Here is a 9,274-nt window from a genome sequence, read left to right on the forward strand (position 1 = left end):
AAAGTTAATTTTCTCAAGCACCCCTCTGCGCTGGCGTCATTTCCCCGGGAAAGGCTTCGGCGGCCGGTGGCTTTGAACATCTATTGTACGAGTGGTCTCTGCTGACTGCGGCTCACGAGTGTCACAATGCCCAATGACTAAAAGCCTGGTCCGTCCTCCCCTATGGGCATCCAACCACCATCCTGATAAAATCTCCATTTTTTTCTGAGAAACTAACTTAACTGTCACAGGGCATAGACCCGACGGTACCAAGTTTGGATTTAGCACCGGCTCCTAGGGCTGCCCCAGCAAAGTGTCCAAAACTGGGTGGTTTTCCACCAAACCGGTTTGGCTCAGTAGATAGAGCATCAGCCTGTGGACTGAAAGGTCCCAGGTTCAATTCCGGTCAAGGGCATGTACCTTGGTTGCAGGCACATCCCCTAGTGGGGGGTGTGCAGGAGGCAGCTGATCGATGTTTCTCTCTCATCGATGTTTCTGACTCTCTGTCCCTCTCTCTTCCTCTCTGTTAAAAATCAATAAAATAAAAAATAAAAAAAACTGGGTAGTTTCCAACAGCAGGAACGTATTCTCTCACAGTCTGGGGGCCGGAGCTTGGAAATCCAGGTGTCAGCGGGGCCGGGCTCCCTGAGGACTCAGCTCTACAGGGAGACCCTTCCTGCCTCGTCAGCTACGGTGGCTGCCAGCAACACTTGGCTTGTGGCTGCATCCCTCCAGTCACATGACTGACTTCTCCCCGTGTCTTCACATGGCTTTCCTCTGTGCAGGTCTGTGGCCAGATTTCCTCTTTTTATAAAGATGCCGTCACATCGGGCTAGGGCTAGGGCCACGCTAATGACCTCATTGTAACTGGATTGATTACCTCTGTAAAGACCCTATTTTTGTTGTTGTTAATCCTCACAAGGACATTTTTCCATGAATTTTTAGAGAGTGGAAGGGGTGAGGAAAGACAGAGAGAGAAAAACATCCATGTGAGAGAGACACACCTATTGGTTTCCCTCTGCACCCACCCTGACCGACGAGCCTGCAACCAAGGTACGTGCTCTTGGCCGAAACCAACCCTCAACCCTTCAGTCCACAGGCTAACACTCTGTCCACTGAGCCAAACTGGCTAGGGAACGACCCTATTTTCAAATAAGGTCACATTTCGAGGTATTGGGGATTGGGACTTCGACATACCTTTTCTCAGAAGACACATTTCAGCCTGAAACAGCCTCAAGGAACTTGGAGGACTGGGAAAACGCTTTACTGCAGGGAGCTGTCCTGTGCATGGTAGGATATGTAGCAAGACCTCTGGCCTCCACCGACCAGAGATGCCAGTGCATGCCTCCTCCCTCTTGTCACACCCCCAAACGCCTCCAGGTCTTGCCAAAGGCCCCCTGAGGGCACTACTGCCCCCATTGGGCAACACTGGCTTAAAGGAAAATTAGGCCCAGCTTCCCAAGGCGCTTCGAGGGCTGACCACATAGAAAGAGGGAGGGCGGTTAGACATCAGTCGGAGGTTCCCTAAAGGAGGTGGGTCCCGAGCAGCCCCCTCAGCGCCGGCTGCCCTCATTAGCTTCACTAATATTGACTGAGTGCTAATGATATGTGGGTGCTGCTCCAGGCATTGTGGGAAAAGCCGAGAACAAGAGATTTTGAAGCCCCGGCCTTAAACATCACACATTTGGGCCCTGGCCAGGTAGCTCAGTTGGTAAGAGTGTCATCCCAATACCCCAAGGTTGGGGGTTCGATCCCCGGTCAGGGCACATACAAGAATCAACCAAAGCATGTATAAATAAGTGGAACAACACATCGGCGTATCTCTCTCTCTCTCTCTCTCTCACTCTCTCAAGTCAATCGATTTTTTTAAAAAAAAAAACATCATGCCTTAGGAGGCAGCCAATCAATGACTCTCTCTCTCATTGATGTTTCTATCTCTCTCTCCCTCTCCCTTCCTCTCTCTGAAATCAATAAACATCTATTTTAAAAATAAATAAAAATAAAAACCTCATGCATTCTGTGCAGAAGACTGAAAATAAAATAGATTGCATGCTAGATGGTGATGTGTGAATGCAGAAACCTAAAGCAAGCAAGAATAGGAAGTGTTGAAGGTGCTGAAATTTCCCACAGAGTGGCCAGCGAAGGGCTCACTGAGCTACGGGTGCACAGCCAAGAAGTGGGGGGAGCCAGGCAGATTTGGGGGGTAGAGCGTTGCAGGCAGAGGGCACAGCAAGAACATGGCCCTGAGGGAGGAACGTCCCTGGGGTGTCTGAGGAGCAGAGGAGGCCTATGCGCTGGGAGCAGAGCGGCAGCAGGGAGCGGGTGGAACATGAAGCCAGCAGGGGCCGAGGCGAAGGTGGGGCAGCATTGCATTCCGCGAATATACCACGTTTGTTTACCCATTCGCCCCCGGATGGACACTGGGGTTGCCCCATCTTTGGGCAGGTGTGAATCATGCTGCTATGAGCATGGTTGTACAGGTCTATCTGTTTGAGTCTCTGCTCTCAATTTTTCGGACATATACCTGGGAGTGGAATTGCTGGGCCACACGGTATTTCTGCTTATGTTTTTGAAGACCTGCCTTACCATTTTCCAAGTGGCTGCACCATTAGACATTCCCATCAGCAATGCACATAGGGTCCAATTTCTCCACATCCTCACCAACATTTAGTTCCTATTTATTTTATAACTAGTGGCCTGGTGCACGAATTCATGCACATTGAAAGGAAATTAGAGAAAATATTTTAATATCACTATTCACCCTTTCTCTATAATAGAAGTGTCAACCAAATTCATGATCGACGATGACAGATGGAAACACACACGTGCAATTGGCGCCAGTGAGAGCTGTGTATGTATCGCGCATGTGCGAGTCAACTTAGCCGGATTCTACTGAGTCTCCTATCTACCTACTCCAGGACTCCTGTGAGGAGCAAATGAGATGAGGCACGTGAAAATGCTTCACAGACATTTGGTTAAAGTGTAAAATGTTTTCACCTGGCTATAAAGCAAGTTCTGTTCCTGGGCTGAAGAAACTTCAAGGAGGCTAGTTGCTAGGGAGAGGAAGCTTGGCATTGCTAGGTGATGTCATTACCCAGACGGTTGGACAGTTAGCATATTAGCCTTTTATATATATAGGTAGCCATTTAAGGTGGAACCTTATTGTGATCAGAAGGTTAGTTTGGGGTTTTTAAAAAATATATATTTTTATTGATGTCAGAGAGGAAGGGAGAGGTAGAGAGAGATAGAAACATCAATGATGAGAGAGAATTGATAATCAGCTGCCTTCTGCATGCCCAGTACTGGGGATCAAGCCCGAAACCTGGGCATGTGCCCTTGACCAGAACTGAACCTGGGACCCTTCAGTCTGCAGGCCGCTGCTCTATCCACTGAGCCAAAGCGGCTGGGACAGAGGTTAGTTTTGAATAGTTAATCTTGATGTGCCTGTGACACATTTGATTAAGATATCAAGTGGACAATTGGATACATGGGCCTGGATTTTAAGAGAGAGATGGAGGAGGTTATACAAATTTTGGAGTCAGGACCAGCTGATGGCATTTCAAGCCATCAGACTGGCTGAAATCATCTAGGTCAGTGCTGTCCGACGTGGCCACTAGTCACGTTAAATTTAAATGTCTCCTTGCTCGGCCGGTATGACTCAGTGGCTGAGCACCAACCTATGAACCAGGAGGTCACAGTTAGATTCCATGCCAGGGAACATGCCCTAGTTGTGGGCTTGATCCCCAGTGTCGGGCATGCAGAAGGCAGCTGATCAGTGGTTTGTTTGTTTTTTGAAATGCAACATGGGTGTTTATTATAAAATATGGAATTTGGGGACGCAGAACAAATTTAAATATGGTGAAATATAGACAAGTCCCAACTTTTATCAGAAATGAAGGGAGAGGAACAGAGCTGGCTCTGGAGACCGTGGTGCCCCCTGTGCAGCAGCAAACCAGTGACCAGCCAGGTGGCTGGAGCTCACCGCTGGGCATTCCACCCTGAGAGAGGCAAGTCTGAGGTTTGCACCTGGGCCTTTTCCATCAGTCAAATCCAGCCTTGTCCAAGGAGAGTCGGAGGGTGCAGAGCACATCCTAAATTCTATGAGTTTTCCGCTGGGAGGTTTCCAAGTCCAAAATCTCCAGATCCAAATTTTAGGGAGTTTTGTAATAATCAGTACTCTCACCATTTGATCAAATGAACTACAGATGCAGAGGCCCCTTCTATCTGGACTCCAGTCCAAACTGGAAACGGGCTGGGCAGACAACGTAACATTCTGCAAAAGGCTGACAGACCCCGCAACTCCCATCTCTGCTCCGGAATCTTTCTTTGACCGCTGAATGGGGTATTCGCGAACGCCACAGCCCAACAGTCTCTCCTGTTTTCTCTTTGTACAGGTTCCGTATTGCAACAGGATCGTCTTTCTGCCTTGGGTCCCACCCCCTCACCATTCCATCTCGGCTGCCAGTCACAATGTCAGGTGCTCCTTCCCCAACTCCTAGCCCATCTGCACCACCTACAGCAGTGGTTCTCAACCTTCTGGCCCTTTAAATACAGTTCCTCATGTTGTGACCCAACCACAAAATTATTTTCGTTGCTACTTCATCGCTGTCATGTTGCTACTGTGATGAATCGTCATGTAAATATCAGATCTGCAGGATGGTCTTAGGCGACCCCTGTGAAAGGGTCGTTCGACCGCCAAAGGGGTCGCGACCCACAGGTTGAGAACCGCTGCTCTATAGTATTTATAATTTCTTTATGGTCCTTTACAGAATACACTGGGAACTCTGGAGCTTCCATATTCCCTATATGACGGTTTCCAGCAAAATCTCCAGTAGCTCAATATCTCTGCTGTGAGGATGTTGCACCAAATGTTCCACATTTAACGGGTTTGGCCTTTTCAATCTCCCGGAGCAGCTTGAGGTCCCTGGGCCGATCTCGTACAGCCGGATGACGCCGGTGCCCTGGGCGAAGTCGCCCATTGTCACAAACTTGCCGCTGCAGGGCATCCACGTACAGTCAAACACCGTGTAGCTGAGGCCCTTCTGGATGTGGGCAATGATGTGGTCCAGCCGACTTCTCCTCCGCCAACGGGTACTTTCAGCCCCTGCCCTGATCAGTGATTCTCATCGCTGCTGTTTCTATCTCTCCCCCTCTCCCTTCCTCTCTGAAATCAATAACATATAATAAAATAAATGTGACCTCCTTGGACACACTAGCCCAGCCGTGGGCAAACTACAGCCCGCGGGCCGGATCCGGCCCGTTTGAAATGAATAAAACTAAAAAAAAAAAAAAAAAGACCGTACCCTTTTATGTAATGATGTTTACTTTGAATTTATATTAGTTCACACAAACACTCCATCCATGCTTTTGTTCCGGCCCTCCGGTCCAGTTTAAGAACCCATTGTGGCCCTCGAGTCAAAAAGTTTGCCCACCCCTGCACTAGCCGCATTCCAAGCACTCGGTGGTCACACTTGGCTGCTGGCTATTGCACTGGACAGCAGAGATGTAGAGCCTGTCCATCCTCACAGTCTCCCATTGGACAGCCCCGGACTAGGGCACGGTGAGATGTAAAAGAGGAGAGAGCCAAGCACCGGGCCCCAGGGCCCTTCAACCATAAGATCTATGGTGGCGCTGGGTGCAGATTGGCCTAAGGCTGGGGTGCAGGTTGGCCTAAGGCTGGGGTTACCAGATGTCCCTCTCTTCCAGGGATGCTACAGACTGTGCCTGTGTTGTTGGCATGGTGAATAGTGGTTCCTTTTACTCCAAAAAGTGCTCCAGTTTGGGTGACAATATGGTCGTCCCAGGTAAGAAGTTCCAGGTGGCGTCTGCTTGGAGCAAGGGCGTGGGGTTTCAGTGACCCAGGATCCCTATCTGGCCCCGGCGAGGTGCACGCTCCGGGCCTGGGAGCCCGTCAGAGGACTGGGTACAGCTGCTTCTCCCTGTGACTAAAGCATCTCGGAGAAGACTGTGCAGGCGGAAGCCCTGCCTGTGGTGCGGGCAGGAAGCAGGAGTGAACTCCCAGCCCCGTGCCCAGGGTCCTGGGGGCAAGCGCCTAGCCTCGGGTCCGAGTCGTTCCCTGGTTCTGATGCCCTACATGAAAGGGTGTTCTGAGTGATAAAGTCTTTGGCTGTGATTCCTCCTGCGAGAATTTCCAGCTCACCCACAGCCGACCCTGGGGGGACCATCTGCTTATTTACAAGAAATCTCACTTCACCTGTTGACATTTACCCACGCGTGCCAACACTAAGAATAGAAAGCCGAGGTGGGAGGGGCTGAAGATCCCAGGTCTCCCCCTGGGACTCTCGACTCTCGACTCTCTGTCCTCACGAGCTGGGCGGGCTGCGAGGTGGCAGCAGACCAGGAAGCTATGGATCCACGTCCCAGATCCCCCTGGCACCTCCAGAATGAACGAAGCTCCAGGCAAAACAATGGCCCTTGTTCAGTTCTGAAGTTGACGTGCACATTGGCACCATTTTATCGCAACCTTTCGTCGCCATGGAAACCATCTATGAGGCCACAAAAGAGGATTCTGACCAGAGTGGGAAAGGAGGCGGAGCCAGGAAACTTGAGTTCCTGAGCTCCTGGTGGAGGGAGGGGAAGGGGAACCCCGGAGCTGTGCCCGGAGCTGCTGTTAGGAAGTGGGGTGTTCTCGGAAGACCGGAGTGAGCTCTCGGGGCCCACGCAGAACTCAGAGTAGAGCTGCAACCAAGCACAGACAGGCCTGGGGGTGGGGGGGGCGGGGGGGAGCAGAAGTCACCAGGGTCTCAGTTTCCCGGGGCTGCCGTAACACAAGCTGGGGGAGAGGACGCGTAAAGACAGGAATTTATGGTCGTAAGCTCAGTGGCTAGAGCGTCGGCCCAAGGACTGAAGGGTCCCAGTTTGATTCCGGTCAAACCAATCGGTGTGTTTCTCTCTGTCTTTCCCTCTCTCTTCCACTCGCTCTAAACATCGATGGAAAGATATCCTCAGGTGCGGATTAAAAAAACAGGAATTTATCTCCCCCGCGGTCCCGGAGGCCAGAAGCCTGAAATCCGGGTGTCCCGGAGCCACGCTCCCGCGAAGACTCGGAGACTCGGGGAGAGCCTTTCTCGCCGCTGCCAGCTCCGGGGGCTCCTGCGCTCCGTGGCTGTGGCTGCCTCGCTCCGATCTCGGCCTCCAGCGCCCAGGCCGCTCCCCTGTGTGTCCGTCTCCGCTCTCCCTCCATTTTCCATAAGGACCCTGTGGTCGCAGGAGGGTCTCACCCTGGGAGCCTGGACATCTGCAAAGACCGTTCCCCAAATGCGGTCACGGTCACAGGTTCCCGGGGTTCCGACGTGGACAGACCTTCTGGGGGACACCGTTCCAGCCTTCCGCCCACGGGACAGGAGGCTTCGCCTGGGGGAATCCCACGCGTGGAGCACCCATGGGCGGGCCTGTGGGCCTTGAGGCTTTGGCCCCTTCAGAGACGCCAGCCCAGCTTCTATCATCCTGAGACCCGGACGCCTCAGAGCCCCTGACACGTTGCCATGGTGACTCTAAACCTGAAACGTTCGTCCCTTTGTATTGTTTGCAAGGAACTAAGGACTCTGACATCACGGGAAATACACGAATCCAAGGTGGGGGGTTGTTTCTGGAGGAAACTTGTGCTCAGAACTTTCCTCTTTCTTTCCTCAAACGCCCGGAGTCTGTGACATTCCCAGGATTTTCCCCAAAGAGCCATTGTCCTCAGCTTAGCAACAGCCTTAAACCTATTGGGGAGGCGCACCGACGGGTGAGCAGGGGAGAGAGATGTTCTCACGCTTCCCACCCCCAGCCCCGGCTCAGAGGACTCCTGGGAACCTGGAGCATAGAGGTGCTGCCGTCCCGCGGCCGGACAGGGACAGGGACAGGGACAGGACAGGGACGGGGACAGGGACAGGGACAGGGACAGGACAGGGACGGGGACAGGGACAGGGACAGGGACAGGACAGGGACGGGGACAGGGACAGGGACAGGGACAGGACAGGGACGGGGACAGGGACAGGGACAGGGACAGGACAGGGACGGGGACAGGGACAGGGACAGGGACAGGACAGGGACGGGGACAGGGACAGGGACAGGGACAGGACAGGGACGGGGACAGGGACAGGGACAGGGACAGGACAGGGACGGGGACAGGGACAGGGACAGGGACAGGACAGGGACGGGGACAGGGACAGGGACAGGGATGGGACAGGACAGGAACAGGGACAGGGATGGGGACGGAGACAGGACAGGGACAGGGACAGGGATGGAGACAGGACAGGGACAGGACAGGACACGGACAGAGACAGGGATGGGGACGGAGACAGGACAGGGACAGGGACAGGGACAGGACAGGGACGGGGACAGGGATGGGGACAGGGACGGGGACAGGACAGGGACGGGGACAGGGACAGGGACAGGGATGGGACAGGACAGGGACAGGGACAGGGATGGGGACAGGGACAGGGACAGGGATGGGACAGGACAGGGACAGGGACAGGGATGGGGACAGGGACAGGGACAGGGATGGGACAGGACAGGGACAGGGACAGGGATGGAGACAGGACAGGGACAGGACAGGACACGGACAGAGACAGGGATGGGGACGGAGACAGGACAGGGACAGGGACGGAGACACGACAGGGACAGGACATGGACAGGGATGGAGACAGGACAGGACAGGGACAGGGACAGGGACAGACACAGGAACAGGACACGGACAGGGATGGGGACAGGACAGGGATGGAGATGGGAACAGGACAGAGACAGGGACAGGGATGGGGATGGGGACAGGACAGGGACAGGGACAGGGATGGGGACAGAACAGGGATAGGGACGGGGACAGTCTCTGTAGGGAGAGTGGGTCAGGATCTGTGTGGCTGTGCCCGGCACTGGAAGTTAGGAGCTGGGAGAGGGGCCAGTGGGTGGGAACTGCTCCTCCAGGAAACTGCACCCACGTGGAGGGGATGTTTGCTCATCCTCCCTGGAGTGTTCACGCACGAGCACAGGGAAAAGTGAAGATTTGGGCCCGGCTGGTGTGGCTCAGTGGTGGAGCATCGACCTATGAACCAGGAGGTTATGGTTCAATTCCCGGTCAGGGCACAGGCCCGGGTTGCAGGCTCCATCCCCAGTGGGGGGCGTGCAGGAGGAGCCGATCAATGACTCTCTCTCATCTGATGTTTCTCTCTCTCTCCCGCTCCCTTCCTCTGAAGTCAATAAACAGATACTAAACCGTGGGGTTTGCGAACAGTGTCGTCACGTCGAGCCCCAGGTTCTCAAACAGAGCAATGCTGTCCCCCAGGGGTTTGGGGCG

At 53.6% G+C, this 9,274-nt stretch overlaps 1 pseudogene; it reads right to left on the bottom strand.

The window, feature by feature from the left end:
- LOC102771259 overlaps positions 1-5,499 on the bottom strand; it is a 57,823-nt pseudogene extending 52,324 nt beyond the window's left edge.
- Positions 5,500-9,274: the final 3,775 nt, after the last annotated feature.

Source organism: Myotis davidii, unplaced genomic scaffold, assembly GCF_000327345.1.
Source record: "Myotis davidii unplaced genomic scaffold, ASM32734v1 scaffold299, whole genome shotgun sequence".
In the NCBI taxonomy this organism is placed as follows: Eukaryota; Metazoa; Chordata; class Mammalia; order Chiroptera; family Vespertilionidae; genus Myotis; species Myotis davidii.